At 44.0% G+C, this 19,425-nt stretch overlaps 1 protein-coding gene across 1 annotated transcript in view; it reads left to right on the top strand.

Annotated features, from left to right (window-relative positions):
- Positions 1-1,743: 1,743 nt before the first annotated feature.
- Positions 1,744-19,425, top strand: part of LOC147717692 (butyrophilin subfamily 2 member A1-like) — a 142,253-nt gene continuing 124,571 nt past the window's right edge. The window contains exon 1 of the mRNA XM_086924480.1: positions 1,744-1,795. The gene's annotated coding sequence lies outside the window, so the exon portion shown is untranslated. The remainder of the gene's footprint in view (positions 1,796-19,425) is intronic.

The raw sequence follows: 19,425 nt of genomic DNA, 5'->3' as shown, positions 1-19,425 counted from the left end.
AGGAAGAGCAGCGCGACGTCTCAGTGAGGGGAGGAGCGGCGAGAAGCAGAACCAGGAAGAGCTGGAGGACAACAGCCCCGGTATGAGAGAACCGGAGGAGCAGTGAGAGGTACGTTGCGGCTGCACCGCCGTGTTGCTGAAGTCTGGGCGGGAGGGAGTCGGGGGGTGCACCGCCGTGTTGTTGAAGTCCGGGCAGGAGGCGGGAGGTGGGGGGCGGGAAGGAGTCGGCGGGTGCACCGCCGTGTTGCTTAAGTCCAGGGCGGGAGACGGGGGGTGGGAGGCGTGAGGCGGGAGGGAGTTCTGCCCTGGGATAATGCAGCCCGCAGCCCCCTTCTGCCCCAGGCAACGCTGGGGCGGGCTGCTAGTTTATTAAATAAAACGAATTTCGTAGCGCACCCTGCATCGTATTTTGCGATGCAGGGCGCTACGAAATTCGTTTTATTCATTAAATTGTTTACTTACCTTCAATTATCCATACTCCAGTTTTTAGCACCCCCCATCCTGCCTCTCCCCCGCCTCTCCGCCCCACCGAAACTCCCTCTAAGGGCCGTGGCTGTGTATAACAATACCTTGGTCTGTAAATATTGCTATTGCACTCATTTAACACGGTTCTACTTATTCCATCTCTATATTGCCCTGATATAACACTCCGGTAGAGCTCTTCCCTGTATATTATAACACTGCTCCGATCTCTGTATCTCCTGCATTGACATGTAATACAGCCCTCTCTCAGTATCTCTTTGTTGCACACATATATCACTATCCCGCTCTCTGGATCTTTTTATTGCACGCATATACCACTACCCTGCTCTCAGCATCTCTACACTGCATACATATATCACCACCCCGCTCGCTGCATCTCTTTTTGAACACATATATCACTATCCTGATCGTGACACCTCTTCAATGCACACATATATCACTACCCTGCTCTCTGCATGTCTGTATTGCACACATATATAACTACCCCACTCTCTGCATCTCTATCTTGCACAGGGATATCACTACCCCAATCTCTGCAGCTCTTCATTGCACACATATATCACTACCCCACTCTCTGCATCTCTTCACTGCACACGTATATCACTAACCCAATCTCTGCATCTCTATCTTGCACACGTATATCACTATCCCACTCTCTGAATCTCTATCCTGCACAGGTATATCACTACCCTGTTCTCTGCATCTCTTTATTCCACACATATATTACTACTCCACTCTCTGCATCTCTTTATTGTGCACATATATTACTACCCCACTCTTTTATTGCAGACCTATACAACTACCCCACTCTGCATCTTTTTATTGTGCACCTATGTTACTACCCCACTCTCTGCATCTTTTTATTGTGCACCTGTTACTACCCCACTATTTGCAACTCTTTTATTGCAGACATATATAACTACCCCACTCTCTGCATCTCTTTATTGCACACATGTATCATGTATGTACCCGAGTAGCACATTAGACTGTAAAATGGATTGTGCTAAAACCCCTCATTGACGGTCTGTCTTGAGACCAAAAAATATTAGAATCGGTCATTTCTAGTTAAAACGTTAAATCTGTTGACTTTTGGCTAGCGCATGTAAACAGACTACAGGTCAACATAGAAGGTCACTTCCCTAGAAGTAATTGCAACACGATTTACGTCATTGGAGCCTGCCGATTGGTTACTTGCTGTCAGCTCTGGACACCAGCCAGTTAACCCAGCCCCACAAAAGCTGAAATCCTGACTCCCAGAAAGAAAATCAACTTGGAGGCAGACGAAGAGGCAGGCGTCCCCCTCAGTGCACAGGTGGGTGAAGACATTTCATTTTATTTTACACCAGTGAGGTAAATAGTGTTTCCGCAGATGCCTACGCAGGAGGCACAGGTCTGCACCTTCTCCCTGCTGGACCGCCAGTGCACAGACACTGGTGTGCTCCTGTGAGCACTCGTGTGACCGGGTCTCCGTGATTTGTGGGGTGATCCCTGGCTTCTCAAGAAGCAGCGGAAACTAATTCGAGGGAATGAGCGGTCGTAACAGCGAACAGTGAAACTGGACGTTTATCAGGGACATGCTGGGGAGGGGAGGTCAGTGAGGAGGAGGAAATGGGTCATTGCAGTATGTTGTATTTTATAGCATTACGGTTTGCATTTTGCTGGAAAAACTAAACGGAAATAGTAGATTCTAAGCACATTAGACTACTTTCAACATGTCGGATAAAGAACACACATTACGCGTCCCTTTCTCCATTTCCAAGAATTGTGGGCACATTGGTGATGCATATTCAGCTGACTGGAGAAAACAAAATAGGACTCTAGACAATATATACAATTATATTGTATTTGAAAGAACGTGCATGCTATGCATATTATAAACGAAATTCTATTGTATTTGAAAGAACATGCATACTATGCACATATTATAAACGAAATTCTATTGTATTTGAAAGAACATGCATACTATTCAAGTATTATACAAGAAATTGTATTGTATTTGTAAGAACGTGCATACTTTGCAAATATTATAAATGAAATTGTCTTTTGAAACTGAATCAGGAGTAGTGAAGGCTGCAGATGAGTAATTGCAAGATGAACCCACTCTTCCATGTTGCCATTGTTTCTGAGTGAAGACCATGTATTAGTCAAATATTTACCAGAGCACGTCCTGAAAGGGGCTTGTTGCAAGGTGGAATATTATGTGGCATGGCTGGGGGGGGGAGGGGGGGGGGGGGTGGCTTACTATACACAGTGGATGATCCTTGGAATCCACAACAAGAATCCTTAGCTCAATCCTGGTAGTGCAGCAAAGAGCAGTCAGGCATTACTGGGGGAACATGTGTTTAGCATTATATAGTACCATTATGGTTCATAAGTAATTGATCAAACACAACATGTCCTAGTTCTCATGGCAATATTTATCCATTTGTCTGTAGATAAGTAATTGAGACAACTCAAAAGAAATCTGACACCAATTTATAAAAAATAGAGTGTATTTGTACATACATATAGATGCCAATACTAACTTTGTATCATATATACAACCTGAGTTGTGAACTTTTAAATAATTCAAACATGGATGCCTTTGAAATCAGACTGGTCCCTTTGAAATGAAGGGGGGGGGGGACACTGGGCGTACTGGACCTCCTTCCTGCACGGGCCTCTGTCTCCATTGTGGGGAAGTGCTACCACACCCCACTAGGAGGGCTGAATCTTGTCTTGGTGGAAAACGGCTTGGGGAAGCCCACCAAGGCACAGGCGCTGTGTATCCTGGGGGGCACCCACGCAGGGTGGCATCCCTGTGCTTTGTTCTAGCTCACTCTCGACACAAGAATTATGTTGTGGTGAAAAAGCACTGTGTTGGACACTAAACATGACACAATTCGGTCATTCCATACCAGAGCTGGCTATCTCAAATTTCGTTGGTAGCCAGCTCATGTTACTCTGTGGCCCGCGGGTCACTTACAGTCAAACCTTGCTTTACAGGGTTACTCGAGGAACTTATAAGGGGGCAAACTACCTTGCTTAATGGGTGCACTAATTACTATCACTTTTAGAGGAAAGAGCACAGGCACTGAAGCCTGGTAAACAGGTCCCAGTGCATTATCAGATGTAAAAAAACAGCATCTGGCAGTTCTAATGGGGGCAAAAGTGCAGAGGCAATCTGCAAAGAAGCCCAGTTTCTATCAAATACGGTAACAACAGCCCTACCAAGCATTGCAATGTGTAGTGAAGCACAGACTGGGTGCCGATAGTATCACTTGTTTAGTATTTGGCTCGTTTGCCTTCCTGCAAGCTGTGGCCTAGGCAGGGGTTAAGCTTCTGCCTATATCAATATACCTACATTTTACAGCATTCATCATGGAGAACTGTCTCTTAGTAGTTAAGTCGTCTCCAAAGGTTAGATATTCTTCAAACACAGACGTACCTTCAGTATAAGTGGTTCCTTTTGCTACAGCGGCTGTATGATGATGCGTCACAATCCTTTACTATGCATGCTTTTACCACCCAGCCTTAACCACACATGCCTTTACCAAGCATCTTTACCACACATGCCAAGTATTATAAGGGAAGTAAAAACCCTATATACACATATATGCACAGTATTGCCATCATCATTGACATAGAACATGTCATGAGTGATGTATTATGTGACATAATTAGCAGTGCATGGCGAGAGTGCGAGTTATAGTTACTTTAGGTCACAAGTTATAGTTACTTGAGATAACGATAACTAGTGAATTGTAATGGTTTTGTTAATTCAAAATTATTTGTATTAACTGACATTGTCACATAACTATAATCTGTGTGGGGGGGGTTCTGTGAATCTCTATTTTTTTAAATGTAACTTAAGATATCTACCCCAGTGCAGGCGCGGGGTTGGCCATATACCCGGGCTTGAGGGTGTCGGGCGCCTACTCACCAAACAGTATGACCTCCCCACCACGCAGGCCTGACTATGTCATGGAACAATATATAGGGTGATGTTTTAAGTAGGGCAGATCTACTGGCTTGGTCACAGGGTCAAAATATAAAAAGTGTTGGGCCAGTTGGTTTTATCATGGGGTCAGCACATGAACATATATTAAGCAGACCTACTGTTTTCTTCAAAAAGTCATCAATCTCTGTAATCAAACTTAATTTAATAAATTTACATATTGCAATATTTAATAATAGAGACGTCACAAATTATGTTGTGCTCCTTGCACATAGAAGTGAATAATAAATGAACGACTCATACCACTCATTTATTATTCCTTTTAATAATTATTTCTTTTTATTTTTGGGTGTCCCTGTTCTACCCAGCACACCCACAGTTTATATTAATTTTGGGGCCTTGATGGGTTCCTCCAGGTCCCTGCCGCTGTTCCGCTATCACCCATTCTGAGTGCAGTAGGAGCCGGCTCCATTACTTTGTTCCGATCTAACTTTAGAAATATTTTTCTGTGCTTTCACCAGGAGGGAGCAAAGTTGGCTTCCCTGTACGGGAGAGTGCAGACATGGGAATTAAGTATACATTCCTTAAAAGCACTCTTCTGGGCAGGGAACACAGTAGTGTCCCAGGCGATGAGGTCTCCAGGACACTACTTTTATAGCGTCCTGGGGCCAGACGGAGGCTCAGGTAGGGGTCGTGATGTCCCTTTTCCTTAAAATTAATGGCCAAGGTCGACGGGGCTGTAGCTCTTCTCCCCAAAACTATTTGATTGGGCCGAGAGAATTGCGTCCCTGGGGCCCTGAAGAGACTCAGGGAAGGGTGGCGGTGTAAGTTCCCCTCCCTAAAACTATTACTTAGGGCCCAGGAGATGAGGGAGACAGGCTGAATGCCCCTCCCCATAATAAAACAATTGATTGGAGTCCTTGGGGACACCTGAGGCTCAGGAAGGGGGACACATGCCCCCTTCCTCAAAATATAGGTTCCACCAACCCCCAGGGACCCTAGCCCCCACTGGGGGCAGTTAGGGGCATATTTACAAGCCCCTATCGACACAGGAGCGTCACATTTTTTTGTTATTCCTTTGGCAATACGGGCTCTGCCTGATTTACAAGGCAGTGTTAAGCCACTTAAACAGCAAAACACCATGCATGATTGTTTCTGTGCAGGAAGGGGCCCCTTCCTGCACATAAACAATCATTCCCACAATGAGGGCACCTTTGCACTATGGTGCAAGGGAGCCTGCATTGGCGCTAGACAGAGGAAATTTGCGCCGGTGCAGAATAAATGCAGGGCTGCACCGTATTGTAAATGAGGTGCAGCCCTGCTTTGCAGCAGTGGCGGAGTGTGGCGTTCAGCCAAGGAGGCTAAGGTGCACTCCGTCACTTCTTTATAAATATGCCCCTTATTTTTCCAAAGCTCAGGAGCATGCCCTTTTATGTGGATCCTCCACAGATATGCATTTACCGTTAAAAAATTACCATGGGGAGGGACTCGTCTGTGACCCCCTCCATCAGGCCTGGGGGTGCTGGGTACCCCATATTTGTTTTTCTTTTTTACAGGAGAGGGGACTGTGTCCCTGAGTCCTAAAATGGCTTCCGCCACATCTTTGATGATATGGTGCAGCAAATCATATCTTATCTTTAGATGTGTCGGCTCTTGGTTCTTCCGTGGCATGATATGTACATGCATTATAAATCTTCATTTCTCAAAAAACGACTTAACTGATTTACACAATATCACACTTTCTGGACCAAGATATAGCTTACTGCCAAATTTGGTGTAATTCCGATCAGCCATTTTGGCTGTAGCCATGTCTAATTTCCCTATAGAAAATTGCATTGGGAAAACAAGTTTTGGGGCCATCCCGTTTTTCTTAACCCTATTTCACGTATCACTATGAAACGTTTGTCCAGGAAGGAGCTGAGGTGGACTAACTTTTCTTTATTAAGCTTTGTGAGGATTAGTCGGACGGTGCCACAGTTGTTAGTTAACAACAAAATGCCCTTCCCATGCTAACGGGGTGCTCCCAGCCTTACTTATTTATATAATATTATATATGTATAGCACTAGCACTTTGAAACCCATTTGCACAAATGGAATAAAAAATTAGAACTATTGTGAATTAGATCCTCTCACCTTTAGATATGTTAATAGGCAACAATGTGACCAATTGTACTGAAGACACCTTGAAACAGAAGGGGAGCTGCCATTTTAAGCTAATGCCCAGTCAAACTCTGAATAGTTAGGGCCTGATTTATAGTTTGTCAGAGTGGGTACTCCATCATCTTTGTGACAGAGTACCCTCTCCCAAACTGAATGTACGCCTGTCTCGGTTATAGTTGGGTAGGCCATCATTATGTCAACAAAAAAGGCTAGTCTATCTCCAGCGATGACTTAACCGTCCAGCAGCTCAACAGAGTAAGGGAGGTTGAAGGTTTTGTGTCTGCCCACTTGATCCAGATTGTGTGAACACATAGTGAGTTTTCACTGTCCATCACCATCAGGTAAATCCTGGTGGTAAGTGGCAGTGAAAACTGAAAAACGCCTACCACACAAGGACAGACAACCTTTGTAACAAGGGGCGTTCCTTTTGTTTTATTTCACTTTGGGTTTTTAAAAGAAAAACATTGTAAGAGTGCCGTGCGGCTCCATCATGTGACTTTAAACTTATAATGCATTGACAGGCACTGCCGTGATGCCAGTGCCAATCTCAACAGTTGGCAAACAGGGACTCTGTCAGGGCAACAGCGTACTTTACACCGCCACACTAACAGAGTATACCTCCGTCCGCCAAACTACAAATGAGCCCCTTTATTCATTTAGTTTTTTCAAACAGTGAATTGATGACAGGCAATAGCATTGGAATATGTATCAACATTTTACTATCTATAGAAAAACAAACATTTTCTAACTTTAGGGATCTTTGCCCCATGCATGCTGGCAATGTACAATGAAGCAATAACAAAGGGGAGCTCCCAGATACTCAGAACGATTATGAATACCAATGGCACTAAAATATTAGGCAAAATATTCGCAAAGTGACTATTGAAGGCAGCGGATATGCTGATGCACACAAACCAGAGACCTTTTGCAAGAGAAAACACTACCATGAACATTGGGAGAACACTTATAATAATGGAACATGTTAAATAAACAAAGGTGAGGTGAGCTGTAGACATCAGTGATGTCATCAGTGATGTCATTTGAGATGTCATCAGTGATGTCATCAGTGATGTCACTGACCATGTCATGAATTATGTAATATGTGACATCATCAGCAGTGGATTGCGGGTGCGCGAAATATAGTTAGTACAACTAACTATATAGGAGCAATTTCAATGTTTTTTTAAATGCTTATTCCTAACTATATAAGGCCTGAAACCTATGGTTTTTTGAGTGAATTTGCAAGGTTTTTAAAATGCTAATTCCCAACTACATAAGACCTGAAACCTATAGTTTTTTAAGTGAATTTGCAAGGTTTTTTAAATGCTAATTCCTAACTATATAAGGCCTCAAACCTATGTTTTTTTAAGTGAATTTGCAAGGTTTTTTAAATGCTAATTCCTAACTATATAAGGCTTGAAATCTATGGTGTTTTCAGTGAATTTGCAAGGTTTTTTAAATGCTAATTCCTAACTATATCAGATGTGAAACCTATATTTGTTTTTCAATAAATTTCAAAGGCTTTGTAAATGCTAATTCTATTAGCGTATAACGTTTATATATGTTATTATCCTTCTGGGACCACCTGAGCAGCCATCTTGTTTCTCAGGAGAAGTGAGGCACAAGAGAGCACAAAACAATAGTGGAAAACGTGAAAAGGGGGCAGGGTTGAGAATCCCTGACCCCTAGCCCTTCTCAAGGGGTCCCAGAAGGACCTCCAAGTGCAAAACATTTTTTATTTTTTTTAAATTTCACGGGGTACGCGCACGGTACGCGTACCGTATGCGTACGGTGCGCGTACCCCGCGATTTTTTCGAATTTTTTTGTTTGTTTTTTTTTTGCCCTTGGGGGTCCTTCTGGGACCCCCTGGGAAGGGCTAGAGGGTTGGGGTGTCTCTACCCTGTCCCCTTTTGTGTTTTCCACTCTTGTTTTGGGCTCTCTTGTGCCTCAGTTCTCCTGAAAAACAAGATGGTGGCCAACACTTCCTGGTTTGGACAGTTTGGAATGTTGACAGTCGACTGCCAGCCAATCAGAAACTCGCTCGCGCAAGTAAGGGTACGCTCACGTAAGCGTACGGCACGCGTACCGTACGCATACTGTGCACGTACGGTGAGCGCATATAGATATATAATTTTCTCAAATTCAATTTTCTCAAGTTTGGTGTAATTCCGTTCAGCCGTTCGGGCTGTAGCCGTGTCTGAAGGTCCCATAGAAAATGCCATTTGAAAAATTTCAAATTCAATTTTCTCAAGAACTACTGGAGGGATTTTCACCAAACGTAGCAAAGGCACATCTGCATACCAGGCCCATTACCATTTCGCCAAGTTTGGTGTAATTCCATTCAGCCGTTCGGACTGTAGCTGTGTCTAAAGGTCCCAATGGAAATTAACATGGGGAAAACACGTTTTGGGACCCCTCTTTCCGCCCCCGCTTGACGAATCCTGACGAAACTTTCAGGGAAGGAACAGAGTGGAGCTGGCCAAAATTCTTAAAAATTACACACAGATTCCTCAATCGGCGCCAAAGGTATTCCCAATAGAATGTTGAGAGCATATAGATATATAATTTGCTCAAATTCAATTTCTCAACAACTACTGGAGGGATTTTCACCAAATATAGAAAAGGCACTATTGCATACCTGTCCTTACCATTTTGCCAAGTTTGGTGTAATTCCGTTCAGCCATTTGGGCTGTAGCCGCGTCTAAAGGTCCCATAGAAAATGCCATTTGAAAAATTTCAAATTCAATTTTCTCAAGAACTACTGGAGGGATTTTCACTAAACAAACAAAAGGCACTGCTGCATACCAGTCCCTATCATTTTGCCAAATCTGGTGTAATTCCGTTCAGCCGTTCGAGCTGTAACCTTGTCAGAATGTCCCTATGGAAATTAACATAGGGAAAACACGTTTTGGGACCCCCTTTTTTCTCGGCCCCCGCTTGACGAATCCCCCCAAAACTTCCAGGGAAGGAGCGGAGCGCAGCGAGGCAAATTTAAGGAATATTACAGGCAGATCCCTCAATCGGCGCCAAAGTTATTCCTAATAGAATGTTGGGGATTTCCTATGGTAACTAGGTCCTAACTATAAATACCTACTGGCGACCGCCAGTAGGTTATACATATATATATATATATATATATATATATATATATATATATATATATATATATATATATATATATATATATATATATATATATATATACATATATATATATACATATATATATATATATATATATATATATATATATATATATATATATATATATATATATATATTCAATGAAAAAACCATTGGTTTTAGGCCATATATAGTTAGGGATTTGCATTTACAAAACCTTATTTTACTCGCATAAAACCATTGAAATTCCATATATAGTTATAAGCGCTAACTATATATCGCGCACCCGCAATCCACTGCTGATGATGTCACATATTACATCATTCATGACATGGTTAGTGACATCACTGATGACATCACTGATGACAACACCCAGTGACTGTATGTTTCTGTAAAGTTAAAATATCTCTTACATATTGAAGAATGAGTGGATATATAAGTGTCTGGATGAAGGATTTAGTAGGTGCATGACTGACTGTATGAGTGAGTGATTAAATGTGTCTCACTGAGTGCATGGGTTAGTGACTAAACAGTCTTAATTTGTGCATCATTATGTCTGTTGTTCTGTAAACTGTTGCATGTGTTGATAAGTAGCTATATGAGTAACTATATGGGTTATTGATTGGTTGCCCAAGTATTTGTATGGGATACTGAGTGTGTGTGTGGGTGGCTGGGAGGTGTGTGACTCTGTGCATAGATGTGTGAGCAGTTGATTCACTAGATGTATGGTTTCAAAAGTGCATGTGGAAACAGCTGTATGGGCGGTTGACTGTGTGCATGAGTGTATTGGTGAGTGAATGGATATCTCAGTGCTACATGTCAAAGTAAGTACATATGTAAAACACAGTACATGTGAGAGTTGACATATATAAATAACTGTGCATAAGAGCCAGTGAATGTGTGAGTGGCTGTATGGATCATTGTGAACTTGTATCAGGGATTGTATAAGAGAGTAAATATGTGTTAGTATATGTTTGAATGAGTAAAGTTTGTATAACTGTATATTTGAGGAAATGGAGGTGTGATTGATTCTTTGCATGACTGACTAGGTGTGTGAGTAACTCCATGGATGAGTGACAGTCTGTGAGTGTCTGTTTACACTGATTGTATCTAAGGTTATATTAGAGTCTGAAGAGGTTCATCGTATTATCACATGAATGATATCATCAGTGATGTTATCAGTCATGTCAAATGAGATGTTTTCGTGATGTCATCAGTGATGTCATTTGAGATGTCATCAGTGATGTCATCAGTGATGTCACTAACCATGTCATGAATGATGTAATATGTGACATCATCAGCAGTGGATTGCGGGTGCGCGATATATAGTTAGCGCTTATAACTATATATGGAATTTCAATGGTTTTATGCGAGTAAAATAAGGTTTTGTAAATGCAAATCCCTAACTATATATGGCCTAAAACCAATGGTTTTTTCATTGAATTTTCAAGGTTTTGTAAATGCAAATTCCTAACTATATATCCACTATAACCTATGGTTTTTTCTGTGAATTTCATTGGTTTTTTAATAGCAAATATGAAAAGCTTTAAAATGTCAAGTACGTGATAGATAAAAACATTTTCGTATTTATGCACGCTGATGTGCTTTGAACGCTGCACCCCCCCCCCTCCCCTCTTTTGTCTTAGTAGTACTCTCTCTTTGCAGATACTGAAGGGTAGTTAACGCAGGCCTTTACCCCCGTTGTAATCCGTCGTGCCTGCTTGTCTCTCCGTTTGATTGATTGTTATCCAAGCATTTACTGTTTTAGAATTGGTTCTCTTTGGATCATTCTCTATTTACAAACAAGCACAAAGTCGCAATACTCTGTTTAGTCTTTGCAGATAGTGAAAAATCGTGTAAAAAAATAAAAGTAATCGAGCAAAATCAGTAGGCCACTAATTGGATCTCTTTTTGACCTCGCTAAAATAGAAATATTAGGAACAACCCTTCATGAGAAATACGAAAATAGTGAGATGAACTGAGCTCCACACCATGAGGGCTGCAAGACAGCTCGGCTCCATCACCCATCCCGCCCAAAATAACGACAAACCCTTATGCAAATATTAAAAATATAGACAACACACCAGCAAAGAAACAGGGTAAAACGTTTTATTAAAAAACTATTTACATAACGTTGGTTTATAAGATGATGTCAGTAGTGGACCGATGTGTGAATAGGTCGAAAGCAGCACAAGGCTCCAAGATCCGGATGGCAAGCTCCTGGATGTTGGGTGCCATAGTTCAGAGTTCTGACTTTGAGCCTTTTTCAATGCCTGTGCTTTGTTGAATCAAAATGGCGGCTTGACACAAAGCTGACTCAAGCGTTGCTACTGATGCTATGCAGACCAAAACTGGTTTTCAGTTTGTACATTTTTCTAGATTTTTCAATCCAAGTTTGGTTGACTTTGTAGAACGATGGCTTGTCCCACAATCCGTTTGACCTGAAGACACGCTGTAGTGGGGCGCCCCTTTACCGTTTCAGTTGCCATTCCGCCCGCTTTTGCTACACTGTGCCTCTTCCGCCATTCAGCTGTTTACCGCCCGCTCTTGCGACTACAGCGTCTCGCTCATCATGTAGTTGAGTTGCGCCCACTCTTGCGGTGCAGCGATAGGCGGCTGCCACAGGACTCTCAAAATGGCGGCCGGCTCTTCGGTTTTGGGCCTGGTCCACTAAAATGGCCCTGGGACACCTTGGAACTCGGACGCTTCCCTGATAGGGCTTGGGTCCCATTCTCGAAAAGCGTCCCCTCAGCCGTGAAGATTCTACAAAAGTCTTGGGGGCCTCCGACTCCCGCAGGCTTCTGGTGGGGAGCGGCTGCCATGATTGCTCGTGGAATGGCCACGACGGAGCTACGAGATGGTAGTGGTCTCATGCTGACGCCAGCTTTAGTCTGAAACATCCAGAAACACTGTAGACTACCAATTTGATCAGTTCCGGTAGCGCCCCAACATGACCCGGAAGAGAAGAACTTGCCCTCCCCTCTTTGACTGATGGTTCTTGTTGCCTGTCCCCTCTGTTGTCATTTAACAGAACTTTTTGGACTGCTGAAAGGGGTTGTGTTCTGAACGCTGGTTGGTGGAGACATTTTGACTATATTCTTGACCTACGTTGTCGCGTAATGCGTTATATGACACGCCGCGTTAGCGCACCCGGAAGTGATCCGAGGCGCGGCGCGCAGCGCGTAACGTAAGCATAACAGGTCATGTGACTTGTTAATAAAACTTTTCATTGGTTCATTTTACTTTTGTTAATTTAATGATGAAAAGCTTGGTCATATGACCTAAAAATTACGCTTTTTATTGTTTTCGAACAATATTTTTTTTTCAAACATATGTTATAATATTCCAGGCTAATGTACTTTCCCGGAAAATTTACAACTGTCTTGCAAGTAAAATATATTCCTTTTTCGAGAAAAAGGGCGTTTCTTCCTTCCATGACGGAGCCGTTGAGTAAAAGAGATTCGGCCTGCTGTCTTAGTCGCCGATACGCCTGATTATCAGATTCTTATCGATCACTTTATGTTGCAGACATGAAAAACACAACTGCCCTTGACCATTTATCTTTACTGCGTTCCTACATATTATACCTTTTATCCGTCATGTAATTGGACTGCTTTATTTCACTTGCCTTTTACTGATTCGAAAACAGTGACTAAAAGTAAAAACTTTACCAATGTAAATACTACTACCGTGTTTTGTTTTAAAAACCTTTATTGTGAAAATGTCAGTATACAAATACGGGCCTATAACCACGTGGGCCGGCCACGGAGCAAACTGAAATCGTATATGATGAGGAGACATTTACACTGTAGAGGAACGTAACGAGCGGGCCATTAGGTTGCAAGAACTAAGGTGTCTAACAGTTGCGGAATCGGTAGACATACATTTTGTAATTAAAATACGACAGGGCCACTTACAATAACATTTTCTAGATATACATTTGCGGGCAAGGAGTTACGAGTCCCATTTATACCGGCGCCATTTTGGGCGAGGCCGGGCAGGTCCAAGATATAGTCAAAATGTCTCCACCAACCATCGGCCAGACCAGAACCCCTTTCGGCCCTTTATGCTACAAGATGGTGTCTTCCATTCAGAAAATATTGTTGGCAGCATTTTGAAAGGAAACAGAAACAGCCGTTCTCCTAGTGAGTTTCACATTGTTACATTTAGGAAGAATGTTGAAGAGTAGTATGTGGAAAATCTACAAACTCTCAATCAGACTTGGATGGAAAAAAAAAACCTGAAGAATGTACAAACTGAAAATCAATTTTTGTCTGTATAGCATCAACAGTAACGCTTGAGTCAGCTTTGTGTCAAGCCGCCATTTTCATTCAATGAATAGCGTCCCCCTGCACACATTTAGGGACCTGGTCGTGTCTACAGATGAAACGGATTGTAGGACAAGAAGCAGAAAGGAAAAGGCAAAAAGTTCCGCCGGACCTCGGGAGCCGGCCGCCTATGTCATGTGCGACCTTTGGCCACACCAGGGCAATAGTGAAGCTGCAGCAGGTGCAAATAAGCTTCAGACAGTCTTACAAGCACTGCTCAGAACTCTCAACTGAGGCACTCAACATCCAGGACTTGCCATTCGGATCTTGGCGCCTTGTGCTGGTTCCGACCTATTCACACATCGGTCCGCTACTGACATCACCTCATAAGCCAACGGGGCACCCCACGCCGACTTTCGACGCAGCATTGTAGGATGGCCACACCAGTGCGGCAACTTGCTGGACACAACATCGGGGCCATCCAGATCTCAGCGCGTTCGACTCACTGTACCGCAACAGTGACCGCAACTCAGCTGGACCCGCCGTCTTTCGGCGCAGCATTGTAGGATGGCCACACCAGTGCGGCAATTTGCTGGACACCACCTCGGTGCCATCCGGATCTCGGCGCGTTCGAGTCACTGTACCGCAACAGTGACCGCAATTCAGCTGGACACGCCGTCTTTCGGCGCAGCATTGTAGGATGGCCACACCAGTGCGGCAATTTGCTGGACACCACCTCGGTGCCATCCGGATCTCGGCGCGTTCGAGTCACTGTACCGCAACAGTGACCGCAACTCAGCTGGACACGCCGTCTTTCGGCGCAGCATTGTAGGATGGCCACACCAGTGCGGCAATTTGCTGGACACCACCTCGGTACCATCCGGATCTCGGCCCGTTGTGCTGCCTTCGGCCTATTCGCACATCGGTCCGCTACTGACGCCGCCTCACGTGCCAACGGATTTTCTACGCTTTTTGTAGCCCTATGCCGCATAACAGGTCATGTGACTTGTTTATAAAACTTTTCATTGGTTCATTTTACTTTTGGTTTCCTAAAGATGGAAGGCTTGGTCATATGACCTAAAACTAACACTTTTCATTGGTTTAGAACATTTTTTTTCCCAAACGATGAAAGCCCCACCTTGTTTCTGGATCATTCAGACTGAAGCTGGCGTCAGCATGAGAGCACCACCATCTCGTGGCTCCGTCGTGGTCATTCCGCGAGCAATCATGGCAGCCGCTCCCCACCGGAAGCCTACGGGAGTCAGGGGCCCCCAAGACTTTTGTAGAATCTTCACGGCTGAAGGGACGCTTTTCGAGAATGGAGCCCAAGCCCTAGCAGGCAAGCGTCCGAGTTCCAAGGTGTCCCAGGGCCATTTCAGTGGACCAGGCCCAAAACCGAGGAGCCGTCCGCCATTTTGACAGCCATGTGGCAGCCGCCTATCGCTGCACTGCAAGAGTGGGAGCAACTCAACAACATGGTGAGCGAGACGCTGTAGCCGCAAGAGCGGGCGCAACTCAGCTAGATGGCCGCCACCTGGGGAGGCCCGTTCACGCCGCCTCCCCCACCCCCGGGCCGCCGCACACCAATTTTCGGAGCAGCATTGTAGGATACCAAAACCAGTGCGGCAGTGTACTGGACATCACCTGGGTGCCTGTCGTACATGTTGTGTCAGCCATGTGACACTGGACACAGTCCCATCAACATCTCAACGCGTTCTGCTGCCTTGGGACTATTCGCACAACAGACCGCTACTGACGAGGCCTCGCCCCGCACCACCCGGGACGCCCCACGCTGTTTTTCTGTGCTGCATTGTAGGATCCCTAAACCAGTGCGGCACCCAGGCGACATCACCTGGGTGCCGTCCAGAACTCTGCACGTTGTGCTGCCTTGGGACTATTCGCACAAAAGACAGCTTCTAACCATTGTTGCTTTTTGTGTTGAAAAATGTTTAAATGTTTTTAGTTTTTGTTCCGTTCGTTAAAGTTAATAGTTAATAAAGTTTTATAATCTTACTTTGTTGGAGTGTTATCTATTTTTTTTAAAACGGGTGAATGGGGCCTTGAATCGGGTTATTGTCATGTGTGGGCTTTGGAAGTGTGCTGCTGCAGGATCGGACATTTCAAACTCAAATGCACGTTCTTTTTCTTACCTTTCCGAAGCATGGAGCGCAATAGCAGGCAGAGAAAGGGTGATGCACGTGTTGAACACTACCTGACCTGGCAAGTTGCTGGCAGTGCCCCCCCCGCCCGCTCCTGAAAGAGGGCACACACACACCGCCGCCCCGAGTACTTCACAAATCTTTAAAAGACCATGCGCTTGTTCATGAGGCTTAAATGGTTTATCACCTCTTCTAGAACCCCTGCATCGACCCTCTGACGTTTCCTGGAAAAATTACCATATAACACAATACCAAGCCCTGTCAGCTGAAACCCCCAAGGAATCGTGGGGCATATTATCAAGGGGGTTTATCTCCGCTTTTTTGGCTTTAAAAGGCATGAAAGCGGAGATAAAATTATCTCCCTATTACCAAGCTGTCGCTAACACCAGTTAGTGACAGCTAAAAGGAGATAGCGACCATCTTGGGCCCCGCTTTGCATGTCAGTGATACTTATCACTAATGACATGCAAAGTGGCGTGCCAAGATGTTAGCGACTGGAAACAGTCCCTAACATCGCTATCTTCTATTACCAACTTTTGGAGATATTCGCGCTAAGCGCGAATATCTCCTAAATCTAACACCTGCCCTGAGCAGTTCTTAGCCATGTTATCCAATGGGAGGTGGATAACATGGCTAAGAGCATTTACTCGATAATACATGAATATCGCTGACTTTTCTGCGATAATAGCAAGGTTTATCTGCGATAAAAATCGCCGATGTGCGGCGATAATTTTTGTCTCTAAACAAGTTAGAGACAAAAATTATCGCTAGTTGTTCGTAATATGTCCCCGGGTTTTTGCTTGCAGAAATCGGGAGGCGGGAGACTAGCACTGAAATCAGTAGTCACACGCCTGAATCGGGAGGGTTGGCATGTCTGAATTCTCTACAGCTGGGGCCATAAACTGCATCCGCAGGGGTAGGTGATAGCCTGGGACCAGCCTGGCATCTAAAATGGCTGCCGTGCACGACAAAATTGTGGCATTGGAAAAAAGGCAAGATGGCGCAGCCGCTGGAAGAGATGTATCAACATATATCAGCCTCCTCAGCCACCCTCAGGAAACATAGGGGGTTAGGATACGTCTCCCGCACCCCCTTATACCTAGTAATTTAATTAACGAAGCACAAAATGGCGAATTCCCGTTTCGCTACCAGTTTGCGGCCCAGTTCGCGGCCCGTGAAGCGCTTCTACCGTGAAAAATCATTCTTTTTTTCTTTTCCCCACGGGACCCTTTAATAACCCCAACAACATTCCTAGGGGGTCAAGAGGGGGATACCTTGCCCCCTTTCATTAAATTCCCCTTTCGTTTTTCACCTCTTCTTCTCTCTCGATCCTACCGAGAGACAAGATGGCGGCCGCTCCGGACTGTCACGCAGCAAAAAAAAAAAAAGCTCACGCACAGCCGCTGGAAGAGATGTATCAACATATATCAGCCTCCTCAGCCACCCTCAGGAAACATAGGGGATTAGGATACGTCTCCCGCACCCCCTTATACCTAGTAATTTAATTAACGAAGCACAAAATGGCGAATTCCCGTTTCGCTACCAGTTTGCGGCCCAGTTCGCGGCCCGTGAAGCGCTTCTACCGTGAAAAATCATTTTTTTTTTCTTTTCCCCACGGGACCCTTTAATAACCCCAACAACATTCCTAGGGGGTCAAGAGGGGGATACCTTGCCCCCTTTCATTAAATTCCCCTTTCGTTTTTCACCTCTTCTTCTCTCTCGATCCTACCGAGAGACAAGATGGCGGCCGCTCCGGACTGTTTAGAATGTTGACAGACACCGGAGAGCTAATCAGCTTTCTGCGCGCAAAGTTCCGAAACGCGAAAAGTAAGCGGACCGGATCGCTGCCCGGAGCGCTGTTACAGATATATATCTTGATTTAAACGTTAATTTCTCAAAATCCACTGAAGCACATATATTGAGACCTAGCAAAGGCACATCGGGCTAACAGTCCCTACAATTTTGCCAAGTTTCGTGCAAATCCATTCAGCCGTTCGAGCTAAAAGTGAGTCCAACCGCCCTATGGAAAACTCAATGTAAAAAACGCGTTTTGGGACCCCCCTTTTTTCTCAGCCCCCCCTTGACGAAACCCCACCAAATTTTCAGGGGCTGCTCAGAAACAAAATGTGCCATTTTCCTGAAAATTTCAGTCGATTCCATCCACAAACGCCAAAGTTATTAGACATAGAATTTTCAGAAATCCCATAGGGAATTAATCCTAACTATATATACCTACTGGCGATAGCCAGTAGGTAATATATATATATATATATATATATATTCAATGAAAAAACCATAGGTTATAGTCCATATATAGTTAGGAATTTGCATTTACAAAACCTTATTTTACTCGCATAAAACCATTGAAATTCCATATATAGTTAGATGCGCTAACTATATATCGCGCACCCGCAATCCACTGCTGATGATGTCACATATTACATCATTCATGACATGGTCAGTGACATCACTGATGACATCACTGATGACAACATCCAGTGACTGTATGTTTCTGTAAAGTTTAAATATGTTTTACATATTGAAGAATGAGTGGATGTATAAGTGTCTGGATGAAGAATTTAGTAGGTGCATGACTGACTGTATGAAAGAGTGATTAAATGTGTCTCACTGAGTGCATGGGTTAGTGACCAAACTGTCTTAATTTGTGCATCAGTATGTTTGTTGTTGTGTAAGCTGCTGCATGTGTTGATCAGTAGCTATAAGAGTGGCTATATGGGTTATTGATTGGTTGCCCAAGTATTTGAATGGGAGGCTGAGTGTGTGTGTGGGTGGCTGGGAGGTGTGTGACTCTGTGCATAGATGTGTAAGCAGTTGATTCACTAGGAGTATGAGTTCAAGAGTGCATGTGGAAACAGCTATATGGGCGGTTGACTGTGCATGGGTGTGTTGGTGAGTGAATGGATATCTCAGTGCTACATGTGCAAGTAAGTACGTATGTAAAACACAATACATGTGAGAGTTGACATATATAAATAACTGTGGATAAGAGCCAGTGAATGTGTGAGTGGCTGTATCGATCACTGTGAGCTTGTATCAGGGATTGTATAAGAGAGTAAATATGTGTTAGAATATGTTTGAATAAGTAAGGTGTGTATAACTGTATAGTTGAAGAAATGGAGGTGTGATTGATTCTTTGCATGACTGACTAGGTGTGTGAGTAACTCCATGGATGAGTGACAGTCTGTGAGTGTCTGTTTATACTGAGTGTATGTAAGGTTATATTAGAGTCTGAAGAGGTTCATTGTATTATCACATGAGTGATGTGATCAGTGAT

The sequence above is a fragment of the Lissotriton vulgaris genome, chromosome 5 (genome assembly GCF_964263255.1).
Source record: "Lissotriton vulgaris chromosome 5, aLisVul1.2, whole genome shotgun sequence".
In the NCBI taxonomy this organism is placed as follows: domain Eukaryota; kingdom Metazoa; phylum Chordata; class Amphibia; order Caudata; family Salamandridae; genus Lissotriton; species Lissotriton vulgaris.
Note: the sequence above shows the minus strand (reverse complement) of the source record. Positions and strands in the feature narration are given on the sequence as shown.